Here is a 19,920-nt window from a genome sequence, read left to right on the forward strand (position 1 = left end):
GATTCGAACCCGCCACCTTAGGTGTAGTTGGCTGGCGCCTTAGCCGTTGAGCCATAGGCGCCGAGCCGTGAAAAGTTTTGAGGGCATAACATTTATTCTCATTCTATACTTCATGAAATTTTTTTTCAGTTCAATTTTTTTCCTAAGTTCATTCCTAAAACTCACTTCATGCAACAGGCCTTTCCTCCACCATGAGAAAAAAATGAGGCCTTTTTCTTCTTAATATTTCTATTTAGCAATTATTTTTAACCTCGGATTACCAATGACTTAAAGATAATAATAACCTTACAAATTATAAGTTGAATGCATCCTTAAAGACCGCAAATCCCCAAAGAAGATACTATATTGTGAATACCACTGTATAATATACATGGCACAATTATAGAAACCATTTTTTCTATTAAAGACCTAAAAAAGAAATCAAGTGATACTTAGTTTTCTAAACACAAATTAAAGCACATCAATTCATGTTTGGTTAACTCATGTTAAGAAACATTTACTAGTGAAGTGCTTTATTTGTTAACACTCATCACTTTTCTAGAATATTTAGTACTGCACAGAACTCTCAATTTTCATTTTTTTATTTATGTATTTATTTATTTATTTATTTTGAGATAAGAGTCTTACTATGTTGCCCTCGGTAGAGTGCCAGGCTGTCACAGCTCACAGGAACCTCAAATTCTTGGGCTTAAGCATTCTCTTGCCTCAAGTCTCCCAAGTAGCTGGGAGTATAGGTGCCCGCCACAATGACCAGCTTTTGTTTTGTTTTTTTGTTATTGTGGTAGTTGTCATTGTTCTTTTAGCAGGCACTGGTTAGGTTCGAACCCACTAGCCTTGGTGTATGTTGCAGGTGCCCTACCCACTGAGCTACGGGCGCGGCCCAATTCTCAACTTTCAAAAGGTAAATAAACATGATTCGATTTTAGAACATATTAACTATGAGGAGTACAGCATTTTTATTTTATTTTTTGGCCAGGGCTAGGTTTGAACCCGCCACCTCCAGCATATAGGGCCAGTGCCCTACTCCTTTGAGCCACAGGTGCCGCCCATTTTATTTTTTTAAACCATTCAATGTTACTATATCCCTAAAAGGTTCTTAAAATTGATTTTCAATAAATATTCATACTTGATTATTGGAAATCCACATTATTCCAGGAAATGGAAAATAAAAACCCAAAGGCTAAGTCAGGAAAATAGGAAAAGCTACTAGCGGCAGATAAAACTGCTACAGGAGAAACGCAAATGGATGGAAATAAGCTAAAATTAATAGAGAGAAGGTACAACTAGTGTTTGGAAAATGTTTAGACTGAATTTTAGATAAAGGTGTAAGTGATTAAGTACAGGAACTATGTTTTATTTTGCTATATGGTTCACTCCATTCTTGAAAATGTTTAGGCACCAATGGTACTACGTAGCTTAAGTAATGAGGCCTTATAAATGATCTGGTGGAAGAGGTTCTTAATTGGGCGGGGACGGACAGTGGTACCAACTTGGGATCGTTTGAAAATATGAAGGGCATTTCTAGTTGTCATTGTTACTGGTGAAAGGGAGGTGTACAACTGCCATTTTTATTTTTTTGTTGTTGTTGCAGTTACCACTGCTGTTTTAGCTGGCCGGGGCCGGGTTTGAACCCGCCACCCTCGATTTATGGGGCTGGCGCCCTACGCACTGCTCCCCTGAGCAGGTTTGTTTATTTTGTTAATATTCCTTAAGTATGCTAGACAGTGTTTGCACAGAAATTGTGAAGACACGCAGGCTAAGAGAGTGGGAAAGAAACGAGGCTGAGATGCTGAGTTAAGCCAGCTAGATAAAAGACTTCTGGTGGAGGTAAAAACACCACGGAGAGAAAGCAAACAAAGCCAAAAACCTTAAAGGGTGAAAAAATGTCTAAAGGGGAGGAGTTAGAATGACAAGCTGTGAATCGCTTTTTCTCAGCAATGACGACGTAAACACTCCGCCGGGGAGGTTTTTTCCTCTGCCACCACCCATCAACGTCCACTACTGGGAAAAGCGCAAGCCTCTTTGCTCAAAGAGTTTCCACCACAAAAGTGGCTTTGGTTTCTCCGTAACTGTTAAAAACAAGTAATAAACTCCTTGCCTGAAGCAACTAGATGTGGAGCTGGTTCAGTCTCCCACCTGTTTTCTCTCGCCGGAGTCTGGATCTTGCTCCTGTCTCCCCGAAGGAAACCGAGGGGCGCCCGTGCGGGCTGCCGAGTGCCCGGCTGGCCGCTACATTCAACTCGCGGGGTGGGACGGTCACCTGAAGGGGTGCCGTCACCGCTTTCCCATTCCTCGTTCCCTGCTCCCAGGCACGACGGCCCGGCCCCACTTCCTGCGGCAGGAAAACCCTCGGTCGCCACCAGACGCCGTCCGGAGCGATCGGCTGAGCGCCCCACCCCGCGCCTGAGGGGCCGATCTCTGGAATCAAGAACCTCTTACGCACCGGCTCCTTATTGTCCTTCCCTCTTCCAGATCCTCATCACTACTGACTCATCCTGTCAAGCTATGAGCTTCCTAGTCTTTCAAGGCCTTAGCTTTCTAGCCCGCCGCTACGACGGCGAGGAAATCGCTTCCGGGTTCACACCCTTTGCAGCCTCGCGGGTTGCAGGGTAAGAGCTTCCGGGTCGGCTGCTGACCTGCTACCGTTCTTGCTGCTTCTCGCTGGAGCTGCAGGCTCTGTGGGACTGGTGGCGGGCGGCTAGGAGATAGAGGTGGTGGCGGCGAGGGCGCTAGCGGCTGAGCGGGAGACGGGGAGGGGAGGAGGGCGGCTGGGGCTGTGCGCGCGCAAGGCTGGAGCATGAGCCGGACTTGACCGCGAGGCGGAGGCAAGAGCCGCCGCCCCCTCTTCCCCTCCCCCTAGTGAGGCGGCGCGGCGGCCGGAGAAGGATGGGGGGCGCCCGCCCAGTCTGAGCCTCGCCGCGGGCGCCTCGGGCTCCCGCAGCGCTTCCCGCGGCCCTCCCGTGCGCACCCTCGGCTCCATCAGTCTCCACCCGGCTGGTGCACCCGGGCCGGCGAGGAAGGGGCGCTCGGGTGGGTGGGGCGGGGAGGGTACCTGAGGTCACCCGCTCAGCGTGAGAGGCAGGGGCGGCCGCGACGGAGGCAGAACTGCAGACCTGCGAGGTCCACCCGACCCTTACCCTCAGCCTGAGAAGTAATCGTAAGTCTCAGCTTCGCGGTAAAAATCTGTTTGAGGCCGTCTTAACCCATTTTGGGCTGCGAGTTAAGAGCTCCCTACTTCACACCCTCACGGGTCTCCTACGAGTGTGCCCCACTTCCCTTGTGGAGCTTTGTGCGTCTGTCTGTCCTTATTCCTGAACCGGCAGCATCCTCCGCCGCCTTCTTCCGGTGAATTTGCAAGCCTTCAGGTCTCTGGAGCGTCCCATCCTCATCTGGATGCATCTCCTTGTCCCTCTGCCCTCAGAGAGGTTCTGTGTCCTCCCTTTTTTTCTATCTGTACCCTAGAGCTCACAGCCTCCCCCGCTGTGGAGGGAGCTTTCAGACGCGGGTTCAGCAGATCTTAAGGGCTAGGGACTTGAATATCAACGGATGGGTGAAAATGTTCTGCAGGGCTGTGTGATGGGTGGGCATAGGTGCCTGTGGCTTAACTGAACATTTATTTTTGCAGCTTCTGCCACCGAAACAAAAGAATGGAGCGCTCCTCTGTATCCTCAGTTTTCTTTCTAACTATATGTTGGTGTTTGAGTCGCTGGAAATTGTTAACTAGAGCTGTAATAAATAAAGCATCTCCTGAGGAGGTTTTGAGAATTAGTCTCACAAGCTAGATTCACATGGAATGACATATTTATCAGTCTTACATAGATATGAAGACTCATTCCAGAAGAGCTTTACTAGTAGATCTGAGAAATAAATGTGAAAATAAAGTCTCATGTTTCAAATAGTGTTTAGATATCTTTAGATGATTTTTAGTGTTTTGATTTACACCTTGTTCTTAATTTACAAAGTGTGTGTATAGTGTAAAAATCTTAGTATTGAAAGCTTTTGCTTTGTCAGTGGGGACTTCTATAGTGGTTAAAAAAATCTAAACATAAACTGATTTTTAAAGATCATGTTAGATTGTATTTGGTAAGATATTATTTTCAATTCTTAGTCCCAGAGAAACCTTTTTTGTTTGTTTGTTTGTTTGTTTGAGCCATTCATAGATGTTACTTTCATACCTTGGTCCCTATGACCTTCCTGATTCTTAGTTAAAAAAAAAAAAAATTAACAGAATGTCTTCCATATGTATTTCCAGGTTTTAGATTATACCTTTTTCCTCATTAAAATTAGAGTTTGCTTTTTAAACTGCTACAGCAGAACTTTCTAGAAATTAGATTTTAAAATTTCAGTGCTGTCAGTTGTTATTGGGTAACATGTGCCCTCATGCATTGCTACTTTTCAAGCCACCATAGTAAAGCAAATGATAATCTAGAAATAATTTACACTGTATATTGCAGGTTGTTATTGTTCTGTAAACCATTTTATAATATACGCTAGTAGCTTTGGTGTTTTATTCTTCTGAAAAATATTGTCATTTCATTAAAGAAGACAGGTGTATTTAATGTTTTTCCCTGAAAAACCTTTCAGCAATTGATTTGGGGCTGCTGTTTGATTTGTAACTTGACACTGTTCACAGATTGTCTTTGAAGTAGACTCAGGAGATGTAGCTCCACCTGTCTCTCTGGAAACAGTTATTTTACTTGGCACAGGAACCAAGCACAGTGCAGAGTTGAGTGTGTTACTAAGGGTGTGGCTTTTGCTTGCTGTCTTTAAAATTGATCATATTCCTACAGTTCCTTCATCCAATGCACTGACAATTTTGAATTTTCAATATGAAAATTAATTATGTCCATGAAGACTGCTGTAAGCAAGGGATATAGGAGGTGGCTGCTGACATATGTGAAATAAGTTTTGTTAGCTACTCTTTTGTATTTCTGTGGCACTGCCCACTTCTGAGAGAATTGATTTCCTTTCCTCTTCCTTTTCTAGGGTGTACACTCAAACTTGTGAAAGTGAAATTTGGGTGTTTACACTTAGTTGTAAATGAAAGTTCAAGCTCATTATCATATATAGGCAGATGGAAGAATTATGAATTAAGTTAATCTGATTTTCCTTGAATGGAAATTGGAAAAGATTCCTCAGTGCTTTCGGTAATTCCCCCCCCCTTTATTTAGATTAAATTTTAAAATATTTTCCTCAAATATTAGACTTTACATTTGACACATTTACCGAAAAGGATTAGAGTGGGCTCAATCATATTGGAGAGACCAGTCTGAGGGGAGTTTCTGTGCACAATTCTAAAAATGCTTAAATATTGTATTTCCTTTGTCAAAGTGACTTGGTGAGGGAGAATAGTAATTTTCAGACTCTGTCTATTTTAGACAACCTCAGATGTCTTCTTTTAATTTCTTTTCCAGATAACTTACTTTCTTGCGTACTTCATTTCAGTAAATCCTTTTTTTTTTTTTTTTTTTTTGAGACAGAGCCTCAAAACATCACCCTGGGTAGAGTGCCTTGGCATTACAGCTCACAGCAACCTTCAACTTCTGGGCTTAAGCGAGCCTCTTGCTTCAGCCTCTCAAGTAGCTGGGGCTATAGGCGCCTGCCACAATGCCTGGCTATTTTTTGGTTGTAGTTGTCATTGTTGTTTGGCAGGCGGGGGCTGGATTCCAGGGCTGGATTTGAACCCATCAGCTCTGGTGTATGTAGCTGGTGCCTTAGCGGCTTAAGCTACAGGCACTGAGCCTATTTCAGTAAATCTTTATTGAGTACCTACTATATGTGCCAGGCACTGTGTTACAGGTTGTAGAACTACAAGGATAAGTAAGTCAAGATTCCTTTCTTTACTGAGTTTACCAGTCTCGATATTGACTGTGAATCATCTGTATGCCTTCATAAACATTGCTGATAGGTTTTTACATTAATTATTGTAAGATTGGTTCGCATCCTTTCTATAAGAATAAACATAACAAATACCATCTATTGAACATTTAATTTGTGCTTGCCACCGTGCTAAGTACTTTGTGTGTATGTGATCTCATTTAATTTTTACAACAGTCCTCAGAATCCATTTAAAAACCATACAGATCCTGGTTTATAGTCTTGATGATTTTTTTTTTTTTTTACTTGTAACATGCTAGAAAAGATTTGATCCATATTCCTTAAGGGAAAGGAGTTGTAATCATAAGAGTTTTAAATTCTCTAATAGTGCTTTGAGAGGAAAAATCCTAATTTCATGAGATACTAGTATCTTTTGTTTTCTAAAATATATATTATACGCTATTAAAATGTTGTTTTCTGTTTAAAATTTTGAAAAGGCATAATTCTGAAGTTCATGATGGTTTATTGAACAGATTTTCAGGCATATAAAACTTTTTTTAAGTTCAGCAATGGGATTAAGAGCCTAACATGTATTGGTACTAAAAATTTTAAAATGTATGTATTCTCTAGGAAGGGTAGAGTATTGAGCCATGTGAAATCTATTTAGCTTTTTAAAATTTTGAGTTTTATTTTGGCAACTGTCTAAATGCTGTTGAGAGTTTTGGTTTCTGCAATGAAGAGTGTACTCCTTCAGATTTGAAAATGATCTTACTCATCTGTTAGTTGTAGGATATATGCTTTATCAGCAATTTGACATAGTTCAGTGTAATAATTTTTTAGGCACTCTAACATTTTGCCTCATTTGTATCCTAAATCTTTTATTGTGTGTGTGTTTTTAAATACTTAACAGTTTGTTATTCTTGAGTCAAATGCCGTTTGGTTACATAGGACTGTTAACTAATACTCTTAGGGTTCCTAAGAAAGGTAATCCTTGATGTTTTTCTAACTTCAGTCTGATATATATGTATTTTAACTTGACATAGTCCTTCCCTTTTAATGTAGCAAAATCCTTGATACTCAAGTCATTGTATTTTTCTGATTTGAACAATATTGGGGGTATAATTGTTGAAGAGTGTAACAGTGACGAAATTGTAAATGTGTTAGGTGCTGGGACTATAAAGATGAGTCAAGTTCTTTTCCTTATCGAGCTGTTAAATGCCCATTTAAAATCTGTGACGAGAAAGGAAATTCCATTTGAAACATTGAGATGCTCTTCTTTCTCCAGACAGGCAGTAAAAACATTGCCCTCCTTGTTAATGTATCATCTTCTCAGAGCATGATAAAAATGGTAAAGAAGTATGTAAGTTAGCATATTAGGCCAAGGCTTTCATTCTATTTCCTGGCCTCAAACAAAGCTGATTCACATTTGCTCATCACTAGATGTTCTATATCACAGCTTTATTTCAGATTAAAAAAATATTTTGAAATAATTTCAAACTTACAGAAAAAATGCCAGAAAAGAAAAAGGAACTTTTGTATCCTCTTCCCCCAGATTTTCCTCATTAATAATACTTTGCTGCCTTTCTTTCATTGCCTGTTCTCCCTCTTTCTTTTTGTCTCCATATGTATGTATCTATGTATGTGTACATATAAATACCCATACCTGTTATCAGTCTTTTCTAAAACATTTTTGAGCAAATGGCAGGCATGGTGTCCCATCACCCCTAAGTACTGTAGTTTCTGCTTATTAAAAATAAGGTGCTCTCTACCAACATACAACTTTCCAAGTCAGAAAATCAGTACGGGTACAAATCTAATCTAAAGAACTTACACAAATTTCATCTCCCATCCCAATAACATCTCTTTCTTTCTGGTCCAGTATCCTATTTAGGAACACATGTTGCATTTAGTTGTCATGTCCTTTTAGACTTCTTCAGCCTCAGTTTTTCATCTTTCATGTCCTTGACAGTTTTAGAAAGTACAGGCCTTACATTCTTTTTTTTTTTTTTTTGAGACAGAGACTCAAGCTGTGCCCCTGGGTAGAGTGCTATGGCATCACAGCTCACAGCAACCTCCCAACTCCTGGGCTCAAGCGAGTCTCCTGCCTCCGCCTCCCAAGTAGCTGGGACCACAGGCGCCCACCACAACGCCCGGCTATTTTTTGGTTGCAGCCATCATTGTTGTTTGGCGGGTGCAGGCTGGATTTGAACCCACCACCTTAGGTGTATGTGGCTGGCGCCTTAGCCACTTGAGCCACAGGCACCAAGCCAGGCCCTACATTCTTTAGGATGATCCTCATCCTAGATGTGTATGGTGTTTCCTCCTGATCCCAATCAGGTCATGCATTCGTGGCAGGAATACCACAGAAATGGTGCTATGCCCTCCCAGTGCATTGCATCCAGAGACATGCGATGTCAAACCGTCATGCCACTCACTAGTAATGCTGTTAACAAGATCGTATTTGTATCCATTAATAATTGATTAGAATTGTGGAGATGTATTCCAAGATTATGCTAGTATTATTTCTCATCAGACCTCCACTCAGTAGCTTTAGTGTAGTGATTCTCAACTTTCCTAATGCTGCGGCCCTTTAACACGGTTCCTATGGGTCGCGAACCACTGCTTTAGTGGGTATCATTGATGACTCCCACCTGAATTAATTACTTTTATGATGATTGCCAGATGATATTTCTTTAGTTCCATTATTCCTTCTATGGGTATTAGTATTTAATTCTGAGGCAGTATTCTTTCTCCCCCATTTATTTATTAAAGCAGTAAAGAAGCAATAGATTTTTATTTCATCCAATGTCCTGTGATTTGTTGCTATTAATAATTTTGCTTTTTAATTTGTCCCCAATTTACCATTGGGAGCCTCTTCGAGCTCACGTTGGCTCCTGTGCCTATTTATCATGCTTTTATCTCATTCATTGTGCCTTGCCTTAGAACTTTCTGGCAGAATGAGCTGTTCCTGTTTTATCTTCTGCCTTGCCTGCTCTCCTTTAGAATCAGCCATTTCTCCAAGGACCCCTCTTTTTGCTTTTGTTTTTTTGTAAAAGATAATATTTAAAAATGAAAATATGGGGGCTTGGTGTGCTCATTGCTTCTTGGGTATCATTGCTTTCAAGCCCTTTTGGTGGACAGAATTAAGATGCATGTATGGTTTGTATACATAACATATATACAACACATACACATATATATGTGTGTATGTATATATATATATAAAATTCTCTGTGTGTATGTATTATAAAATCATAGGATTATTTCTGTAGTTCCAGTTTCAGTCCAGTACCGTAGGGTATTTTCTAGCTTTGCTCCTTTCGGTGTTTATAAATGCCTTGTTTGGCAGTAAGAAACTTGACTTGTTAGCCTCAATATATTTATTATTTACTCAGTTTTACTTATTTGCTTAGTGGTGTGTTGCCATTCTCCCTGCAGACCATCTCCTATTTGCATCTGCCCCTATCACTATGCAGCCCTGACTGCTGGTCTTGCTGACCTGTGCTGCTTTGTGAGTCCACAACCCTTCCTGGGCCCATGACTCTTCGTAGCTCCATGTCCCTTTACAACACCCATTATCCTTGGGCTAACTGGCTCACACCTTTGCTGGCCTTACCAGCGTGCAGTCATTGCCCTGCATCCTCAGCCAGCATGTCCCAGTATGTAGTTAATTTTTAAATACAAAGAATTTATAAACAAAAACGTGATAAAATATGTATGTAATTACCTAGAGCTGGTATGGTGGCTCTATGCCATCAGGATAAATGGCATAGAGCTATGCCATCCAGATACTATACTGAATGGTCTATACTTTGTTTTTTTCACCTGACAAATTGAAAAACTTTTCAGGAATATATAAAGCAACACCTCATTCTTTTTAACAACTTAGTATTTCATTGTGTATATATTTAATATACATCCAGACACACACACACATACCCGCACATACACCTACACTTACTACTTGTACTATGTTTAATGATCATAAATTTCTCCTATCCTGCTATGCATTCTTCTTTGGAATGTGCCCTTGCTGCCGCTTCTATCTAGAAGTGGAATCTATTTCTCCATCTTTTGAGTCTTGGCTGGCCTTATGACTTAATTTGATCAATGAAAATGGTAAAAGTGATGTGTGAGTTCTGGAGCTAACTCTGTAAAAGTCTTGTGAGATGCTTTCCTGCAGCTGCCAGTAAGGAATCTGGTCTAGCTTATAGGAGGATAAGTTGTGTCTTAAAGTAGAACAAAGATGCTCCAGCCCTTAGCCAGCACCAAACAGTAGATACAAAAGTCTTGGATCTGCTAGCCCAACTGACCTTTAGCTGAATCTTCCCTTAGAACCACAGAAGAAACCAGCAGAGAAACTGCTAAGTAAACCTACAGAGTAGTAAGAAACAACATTGTTTTGAAACGCTAAGTTTGGAGTGGTTTGTTCTGTGTAGCAATAATAAAACCATAACTATTCATTTTGGACATCTGGGTTGTTTCTAGTCTTCTATTATGAATAACATTGCAATGAATATATATAGTATGTAATGATTTAATTTTAATAAATAATGCCAAATGATTTTCTAGGAATATTGACACAGTTCTTACTGTCACCCTTAATGTCTGAGTAAATGTTTCGAATGCTTTTCTTTGACAATAAAACAAGTAAAGAAGTAGCTTCTTATGGTGCTTGATTCTGGAATTCCTTAACTACTTATGAGGTTGAGCATCTTTTGATGTATTTATTGGTCAGTTTGATTTTCAGGTCTATGAATTACTTATTCATACCCTCATTCTTTTCCTTTTGGATTTTTTTCTTACCAGTTTGTTGGGGTTCTTTGATATACTTATGGATATAACCCTTTAACTTTCTTTGCAAATATGTTTTATCAGTGTTTTGGGTTTTTTTCTTAGTTTGTAGTTATCAATTACCATAAATTTTTCTTCTGGCATTTTATGTAATCATCTATGTCTTTTTATTATTCCCTGTGACTTCTATCTAATGTTCTTACCTCGAGACTGTTTCTCTCCTATCTAGGTTTTACAAACTTTCTTCTAAATTTTCTTCTAACTTTCCTATCATATAGGAATACTGTTCAGATGCCACAGAAGTAAAAACAAATAAGGGGGATTCTTGTTCTCAAGTTACCAGAAAGTAGAGGTAGAATGCCTAGAGCTGGTGTGGTGGCTCTACAATGCTGCCATCAGGATGCAGGCTTTTTTGTCTTTCTGTTTAGTCATCCAGGCTTGTCACCTTATGTTTCAGAGATGGCATCCCGGGCTGAGCAGCAGCTTCTTTCTGTTTTTTTCATCATCTAAATCTTTGTTTTAACTGTGGATAATATCCCCTTTAGTGACTATAGTAACCTCTGGGACCCAGATAAAGCATGCCCCCTAGAATAACAGGTTCTTGTGAAATATTTTTTTTGTTCTTTAAAACAAATAATACTGATTTTTCTTTCTGTGCCATAATAAATGTGTCTGCAGAATAAGGCCCCAGAAAATTTTTCCCTTTAACCTATTGGGCTGCCATGTTTAAAAAAATTTTTATTTCAAAGTTATTAATAAGCAGACAGGGAGATAAACATGATTATATTCTCCAGTCGGAAACCAACATTGCTGGGAACACAGGACTTTATCATTACAGGCAATCCCCAAGTTACAAGCATCTGACTTACATATAATTCGCTTTTATGAAAGGAAGAGATTATAGTAGTCCCTGAATTAGTTCCTGAGTTACAAACATCTAACTGATGTACATATTACTTGCACTTATGATTGGAGGCTATTACAGGTCCCTATTCCAACTTATATACAACTTCAACTTAAGAACAAACCTATAGAATCTATCTGTTTTATAACCTAGGGACTGCCTTTATGTTCAATAAATAATATTCAGTAAAGTTTTATGTGCTAGTTACTGTGATAAGCAATGGGTAAAGAACTGAAAATGGTGTGATCCTTTTCCTTAAGGGATTTACCAGATAACTGGGGAAGCAGATAAATAGGTAATTATAGTTTTCAGAGGTTAGCTATCAAGTTAGGGAGGCAGGCCATCTAAGTAGAGATTGGGAGACCTATGATTAGGGAACTTTAGATAGAGAAAATGACTTGCAAGCTGACGTGCAAGTAACTAGTAGGAGTTATCTTTTGGGGGAGGAACTCATAAGGGAAAGGAAGAACGTTCTAGAAGCCTTAGTAGTTCAGTGGACAGGGCTGAGTTGTAAGAACTAGGTTGTGAAGGGATAGTTGCTAGTCTTGGCAGAGACTTTTACTTAGAGCCAGGAGCCTTCGGAAAGTTTTAAAATGGAATTGGACAACATCCGATCTGCCTTTTAAAGTTAATCTGGTTGTAGTAGAGAGAATGCAGTTGAGGGTAGAATGTGGAAGCAAGGGCACCTCATACGTTTATCTAATGTATTAAAGTATATTCCAGTATTAGTTAAATGTTTATTGAGAACCTGTGTAAATGCGGAGGAATACAGAGATGTGTAAAATAATGTAGTTTCTATTTTCAAGGAGTTTATGTTTTAAAATAAGGACTAGATATGAGCAGTACAAGACAATTTACTAATATTATGACTTTTATCTTATAAATGAGGGCAAGAAAGGGCTAACTTAAGACAACTTTAAAAGACCTTCATGACTCTTAACGCCAGATTGTTCCTAGTATTATACTGCACTCTCTTCCACAGCACTTATTTCCTCTTGATTTATATTATCTGTATGTTGCTTTAGAACCCTTGTAAGATTAGAGTACAGTTAAAATGGTTTTCAGGTTGGCACATGAAATATCAAAAGAGCTCCACTGTGTTGGATAGAGTATATAAGCAAGAAGACAAATGTTGGTCAGAAAAATTGTCGCAAAGAAGCAGTTGTGAATAGTCTTGACATTAGTTCCTGGAAAATGTAGTATTGAACTGATAGGACAGTAGGGGATAAGATATGCCATTTTGTTAGATAGACGGAGAGCATTCTTACTAATGTTAAGATTCTTTTTATCATATTTAACATATAGACCAAGGAATGAGGAAAGGGCGTGTACTATTGCCTATAAATATATGTAAGTAAGGCAGTGATGCCTTTTAATGATATATTTGTTTTTATTTCCAGAAAGCAGTTGTAAAAATAAAGATTATCCCATCTCTCAGTTGGTCTAACACCTTAATTAAATCAATTAAAATAGCTATTTAAACTCAGGCCATGTAAAAATAGCTAGAGATAATTTATTCTTTGGTCTTTCTTAACTTCTAATAGAAGCATGTTTGCCTTGTGACCAGTCTGGCCACATTTTCTTACTTCAGTGTTGCTGTGTTTGGATAAACAATCTGAGAGTCTTTCTTGGTCCAAATGTGATTTGTCATCCACAGAATTACTTTAAAAGTTGGGATATGATATTCTGAGTGGAATAACATTACTTTTTCTATAAAATAGAGAGGACTAAGGGAGGATAAAGGTTGGGCTGATAATTTGATATAGAATGATGGAGAATGTGGAGAAATAGGGAGGGGACATTACTGATTTTTTAACTGTTCAGGAACTGTGAATATTGGTTAAATGTCAGATGCATAAAGCAAGAGAAAGTGAAAAGTAAGGTTCCAATGTTCAAGGATTTTGTAGTCTAGTAGCCTTTTCTTTCTTTCTTTCTTTTTCTTTTTCTTTTTGGAGACAGTCTCACTATTTTGCCCTTGGTAGGGTGCTGTGGCATCACAGCTCATAGCAACCTCAAACTCTTGGGCTTAAGTGATTCTCTTGCCTCAGCCTCCCAAGTAGCTGGGACTCCAGGTGCTGCCACAACAGCCAGCTATTGTAGTCTAGTAGCCTTTTCAACTGAAATTCCTTGACAGAATTGAACCTTAATGATCTAAGCCAGCAGTTCTTAACCTGTGGGTCATGACCCCTTCACAGGGGTCGCCTAAGACCATCCTGCATATCAGATGTTTACATTATGATTCATAACAGTAGCAAAGTTACAGTTATGAAGTAGCAATGAAAATAATTTTATGGTTGGGGGTAGCCACAACATGAGGAACTGTATTAAAGGGTCGTGGCATTAGGAAGGTTGAGAACCAGTGCTCTAAACCGTAGGTTCTCAAAGTTTAGCGTATATCAGAATCATCTGGAATGTTTGTTAATACACAGATTGCTGGACCCTCAACTCCAAAGTTTCTAACTCAGTAAGTCTGGGTAAGGCCTGAAGGTGTTAGTTCTAACAAGATTCCAGGTGCTTCTGGGATTGCCGTTAATCTGTATAATGAAATTAAGTTATTTCTCACCTATGCTTCTTGAATGATACTAGTTGTATATAATCATTGGGAGAATTTTAGAAGTAGTTCCTGAAATCATTTTTCTGTGTTCTATGCTTTAGGTGAGGAACTCTGACGGAGAAAGCTTTGGCTGGAAAGGGGGGCAGGTTAAAAAATGAATGAAATTAACTATAATTCCAAACCTTAGGTCATAAGAGAAGGGAAAAAGAAACTTGAATGGACATAGGAAAATTAATCTAGCATTCAGGTCCAGTTTGAGTTGGAGTGGGGTAAGATGGTGCAGGTCTCTTTACTTAGGAAGTTCTCTTATCCATCAGCTATCTAGATTATGGGTTTTTTTTTGTTGTTTGTTTGTTTTTTTTTGAGACAGAGCCTCAAGCTGTCCCCCTGGGTAGAGTGCCGTGGCATTACAGCTCACAGCAACCTCCAACTCCTGGGCTCAAGCGAGTCTCCTGCCTCCGCCTCCCAAGTAGCTGGGACCACAGGTGCCCGCCACAACGCCCTGTTTTTTTTGGTTGCAGCCGTCATTGTTGTTTGGCGGGTCCGGGCTGGGGATTCGAACCCGCCACCTTAGGTGTACGTGGCTGGCGCCTTAGCCGGTTGCCGAGCCTAGATTATGGTTTTAAAGAGACCTCTCCACTTGGAATTTTTTGTCCTTAGACCTAGATAGCGTCAACGACACATCAAAGACCAGTTATTTTTGTTTTTGTTTTTTTGAGAGAGAGTGTCTCACTTTTTCACCCTCAGTAGGATCCTGTGGCTTCCCAGCTCATAGCAACCTCAAACTCTTGGCCTCAAGCAATTCTCTTGCCTCAGCCTCCCGAGTAGCTGGGACTACAGGTGCCCACCTATTTTTTTAGAGACAGGTCTCACTCTGACTCAGGCTGGTCTCAAACTCCTGAGCTCCAGCAATCCACCCACCTCAGCCTCCCAGAGTTCTAGGATTATAGGTGTGAGCCACCGCACCTGGTCTTAAGGGCCAGTTTTACATGTAGCACGTACTGTAATGTCCAGGTGCAGTTTGTAACCTAAAAGTTGTGTAGTTAAATATTTGACTTTCTTATCACCTTCCTTATCCATACCCTTTATTCATTGGTATAGTTTGTGCATACTTCTGCCTCCCTAGTTGGAGTTCTGGCTTCTAATTTTTTGTCATGTTCCACATGTATATATTAAATAATTTAAAATTCAGTAGTCTAGATAGGAATAAAATCCTAGCATTTTAAAATTAGAAAAATACATGTGAAATATATCAGCAAGTTTATATCTTTGTAAACTTTTTGTGTAAGCAATTTAATGCCTTCTATACATTATCAATCCCCAAATTGTATCTCCAGCTTAGACTTCACATTTAGCTTCAGGCATGTATATCCTTTTGTCATAGGCTTCTCAAATGTAACTTGTTCATATACAAGCAGGTCTCCTCTCACACTCAAACCTCCTGCGATCATCCCCTCTCGATAATGGTAATCTCATCCTTCCAGGTGCTCAGGCCAAGACATTGGAGTCATTCTTATCTTTTCCTTCTGTCTCACTTGTTTCAGTCTGTCAGCTAATTCTGTCTGCTCCTACCTTCAGAGCACTTCCAGAATCTGATTAAGTATTCAACACCTCCACTACTTCCTCCCATGTCCATACTACCTCTCATCTTTTACTTGGATTAGTGTACCTCCTTCCTAAATGGTCTCCCTGCTTCAGGCCTTTCCCTTCATCCCCCATTCATCTTCTCAATAGTCATCTAGCCAGCCAGGCTGATCCTGTTAAATATGTCAGGTCATTTCATTTTTCTGCTAAAAATGCTCCAGTGTCTTCCCTTTTCACCCAGAGTAAAAGGGTAGTGATTTACAGTGACTTTGAAGACCCCACGTAAACAGTTTGCCTGCCTCCATTACTGCTCTTGAATTTGTACACTACTTTTCTTCCTTGTTCTCTATACTGCAGTAACACTGGCCTCCTTTCTGTTTCTTGGGCACGTAGGACATACTCCTTCCTGTACTGGCTGTTTCCTCTGCCCAAAATACTCTATCCTCCAGATAACACATGGCTTACGACCTCACTTCCTTCCGTTCTTTACTCACATGTCATTTTGGTAAGCCTTCTCTAACTACCTTTTTAAACATTATGCCAACACATACTCTCTTTCCTGGCTTTATTTTTAAAAATAAACCTTATGCATAGTACTATTGAACAAGGAGTGTAAACTCCATTGGGATAGTGATTTTAGTTTATTGTTCCTGCTGTGTTTCCCTGCACCTAGAATAATGTGTGGTATATGATAGGTGCATGATAAATATTTGTTGCATGGGTTTATTATTTGATTTGCCTAAAAGAATATCCCTTTTCTCTGAGAAGTACACCTGAAAATCCTATGATTCTAATGTAGGCTACCAGTCGTTGGTTTCCAACATTTATTCTGCTCTCTTCTAAAATCAGTATGTTCAGATGGCGCCTGTGGCCTAGTGAGTAGAGTGCCAACTCCATGTACCAAGAGTAGCAGGTTTGAAACTGGCCCTGGCCAAACTGCAACAAAAAATAGCTGGGCGTTGTGGTAGGTACCTGTAGTCCCAGCTACTTGGGAGGCTGAGGCAAGAAAATCGCTTAAGCCCAAGAGCTGGAGGTTGCTGTGAGCTGTGATGCTACGGTACTCTACCGAGGGCGATAAAGTGAGACTCTATCTCTTTAAAAAAAAAAAAGATAAAATCAATATATTCTATACCTCTTCTGTTTGAATTTGAAATTTGTTTGAGGTTCCCCCCCCTTTTCAGCAACATACTTCCCCTAGCATAAATTGTAGTTCCTAAGTTTATGTATTATTTGAATAATAATTAAGTATTCTTTAATACTCTGTAAGTATATGAATTATTAATTGCTATCATTGTAGTGTTTTTTAACAGTTGTAATAATATTTTGGTATGTATCCTCTAGATGACTTTACATAATGATTTATAACTTTAAATCATAGCTTTTTTTATATTCTCCAAAAAAAATGTTTATACCTAAATATTCCCATTAAGTCTGGATCAAAAGTATTGGTCCTTTTTTTTTTTTTGCGACAGAGTCTCACTTTTGTCACCCTTGGGAGAGTGCTATGGCATCATCGCTCACAGCAACCTCAAACTCTTGGGTGCAAACAATTCTCTTGCCTTAGCCTCTTGAGTAGCCGGGACTATAGGCACCTACCATAATGCCTGGCTATTTTTAGAGACCTCACTTATGCTCAGGCTGGTCTTGAACCTGTGAGCTCAGGTAGTCCACTCACTTCAGCCTCCCAGAGTGTTAGGATTATAGGCATAAACAACTGCACCAGGCCCTATTTTGGTTTTTGAGGGTTTTGTAGATTTAAGTATTTTGAGGTAACCTTATAAGGACCTTATTTGGAGTAGTTAGGTCCCTCACAAGCATCTTACTCTCTTACTGTGTTTCTCTTGGCTTAATGAGACTTGAAATTTATGTACTTGATGTGGAAGTCATAAACTTTAGATTTTTCATTTTAGGTATTGTACCCTATTGTCAGATCATGTTTTGAATTAGGTCCTAACTTTTCAGTTGCAAAGAGTCACTGTAGCACTTAAGTTCATCCTGCTATCATTCCTTAAGGATGCCGGAAAGCACAGTGGCTCAAGTCTCAGTTCTTTTCTAGGTGTTCCAAGCTATGATATGCTGTCCTTTTTTACTTCATTAAGATATATGAAATGCAAAGTGAAGTGAATTCAAGAAAATTAAGTCTAATGCATAGAATTCAGGTTCTTGTTTCTGATGTTGGAGAGTTTCTAGTCTCAGACTAGGTCTGTGGTCTGAGCAATAGGCAATAGACATGAGAAAGCTCTTAGCCTTAATTATATTTTGTTTCTATGGCAATAGAATTTTCTTAATGCTAAAATTCAATATAAACAGCTAAAGATGTATAAAGAACAAATTAATTAACTCTTTCTTTCAGATGCGAACCAGGACTTGAATGTCAGTGTGTTGTCAGTGTGAATGTTAATAGTAGGGGCTTTGATGAGAAAATAGTGCTGCATGGCTTAAAGCATCTTGTAGTAAACAGGTTCTGAGATATAAGTTTACTCATTTTAGTGATAAATTAGAACCAACTTAAATGAAAGCAGAAACTGAATTATTATTTGTATATCAGAATTAGATTATTACTTATTATTAAAATATATTCAACCAGCCTGAGCAAGAGTAAGGCCCAGCACACACCTATGTTGCAGTGTGGAAGGGAGCTGCACCATGGTAGACCAAGAATTCTCCAAGTGGGGACTTTCCCAACTGCCTGGGGTCCAGGGAGACAGAGAGAGGACCAGAGAGAGAAATTCACACACACATTTCTGCTGAGACCTGGAGAGACCAGCACTGTATCAGCCTGTAGTGAGGCAGATAAGTACTGCCCTGAACCAGAATCTCAGGAGCCTTTTATTAGGATTTGGGGACATGTACGTACAAAGTAAAAAAGTAAAAACAGTCTGATAACTCAAACAGGTGGTCTTTTGATCAAAGAAGACTACTTGAAGGACAGTAAAGTATTAAACCAGAGATTATACAATTCCATCCTAAGAGCTTAATGAGGAATGGTTATAGCCAACAGGCTAGATAGCCACAGATTGAGGGTAATTGTCAACTACCTTCTATCTCTACCGCAATTCTATTTCTGCTAAGCTGCTGGTTTCTATCTAGATGGTTTTCAGACCCAGACTAATTTCTTATCTAATCTACTGAGCATTCCGCCCGCCCCCCCCTTTGCTACTGTAGGCATGCAGAGTAGGGGGTACCGAGGCCGGGGGCCATTCCTGCCCAAGTTCTCTGGAGTATCAGTCTATATCAGGCGTCCTCAAGCTACGGCCCATGCCTAGGACATTTATCTGGCCCGCCGGGTGTTTTTGCTGCTGCTACCTGTCCTGCTTAGCAGCTGACTGTCAGGGCCCGCAGTCCGGCCCTCCAGCCGTCTGAGGGACAGTGAACTGGCCCCATGTTTAAAAAGTTTGAGGACCCCTGGTCTATGTATACTTCTCTCTACACACCTGTAGTCCCAGTTACTCAGGAGGCTGAGGCAGAAGAATTGCTTGAGCCCAGGTGTTTGAGATTACAGTCAGCTGTGGTAATACCACTATACTCTAGGTAACAGGATGAGATCCTGTTCCTCCAAAGTAAAATAAAATAAAATAAAAATATATGCAAGGGATATTTAATTACATACGGAAATGCTCACTATAGTTAAGTACAAAAGAAAAGTGTCCAACTTTATTGTACAGCATGATCCAGTTCTTCTTTGCAATAAAAAGAAGGCTGTATACGGATGTACATGTAAGGGAAAAGAAGCAGAAAATATCAATATGTTAACAGTGATTAATTCAGCATTTAGGGATTATAATGATCTTTTTATTTTCTTCTGTATGCTTTTCTATATATTTTCCAATGTTGATACTATATGTAGTTTTATTAGATATTTTTAAAATAAAGAAGAGTTTGGAAATAGGTACAACTGTGTGATTTTAGACAACTTAATTAGTAATCACAGTGATGATAGCTACATTATACTGGGTACATACTATTTAGCAAACATGTATTTGATACTTTTTATTGCCCTTATTTTATAATATCCCATAAGGGAAGCCTGCCTAATTATCTATTTTACATATTAGACTCAAAGATTTTAAGTTGCTTATAACCTAGTAAGTGGTAGAGCTAGGGTTCAAACCAAGAATTTTCTTCAGAATTTTCTCAATATACCATAAGGTAGCAGTTCCCAAACTATGGGTTGCCACCCACAGGAATTGTATTAAAGGGCTGCAGCATTAGGAAGGTTGAGAACCACTGCCATAAGGCCTTCTCAAAATGAGTAAATTCCCAAAGT

At 39.6% G+C, this 19,920-nt stretch overlaps 2 protein-coding genes across 4 annotated transcripts in view; one reads left to right on the top strand and one right to left on the bottom strand.

Moving 5' to 3' along the window:
* KRIT1 (KRIT1, ankyrin repeat containing) overlaps positions 1 to 2,564 on the bottom strand; it is a 37,902-nt gene extending 35,338 nt beyond the window's left edge. The window contains exon 1 of the mRNA XM_012812640.2: positions 2,137 to 2,564. The gene's annotated coding sequence lies outside the window, so the exon portion shown is untranslated. The remainder of the gene's footprint in view (positions 1 to 2,136) is intronic.
* A 127-nt stretch (positions 2,565 to 2,691) lies between these two features.
* ANKIB1 (ankyrin repeat and IBR domain containing 1) overlaps positions 2,692 to 19,920 on the top strand; it is a 160,998-nt gene continuing 143,769 nt past the window's right edge. For 2 of the 3 annotated variants that reach the window (XM_003782661.3, XM_023518783.1), the window contains exon 1: positions 2,696 to 3,157. The gene's annotated coding sequence lies outside the window, so the exon portion shown is untranslated. Of the gene's footprint in view, positions 3,158 to 19,920 lie in introns of all 3 variants that reach the window. The other variant, XM_023518779.1, reaches the window with a different exon arrangement.

The sequence above is a fragment of the Otolemur garnettii genome, unplaced genomic scaffold, assembly GCF_000181295.1.
Source record: "Otolemur garnettii isolate 467f Iridium unplaced genomic scaffold, OtoGar3 scaffold00005, whole genome shotgun sequence".
Taxonomy (NCBI): Eukaryota; Metazoa; Chordata; class Mammalia; order Primates; family Galagidae; genus Otolemur; species Otolemur garnettii.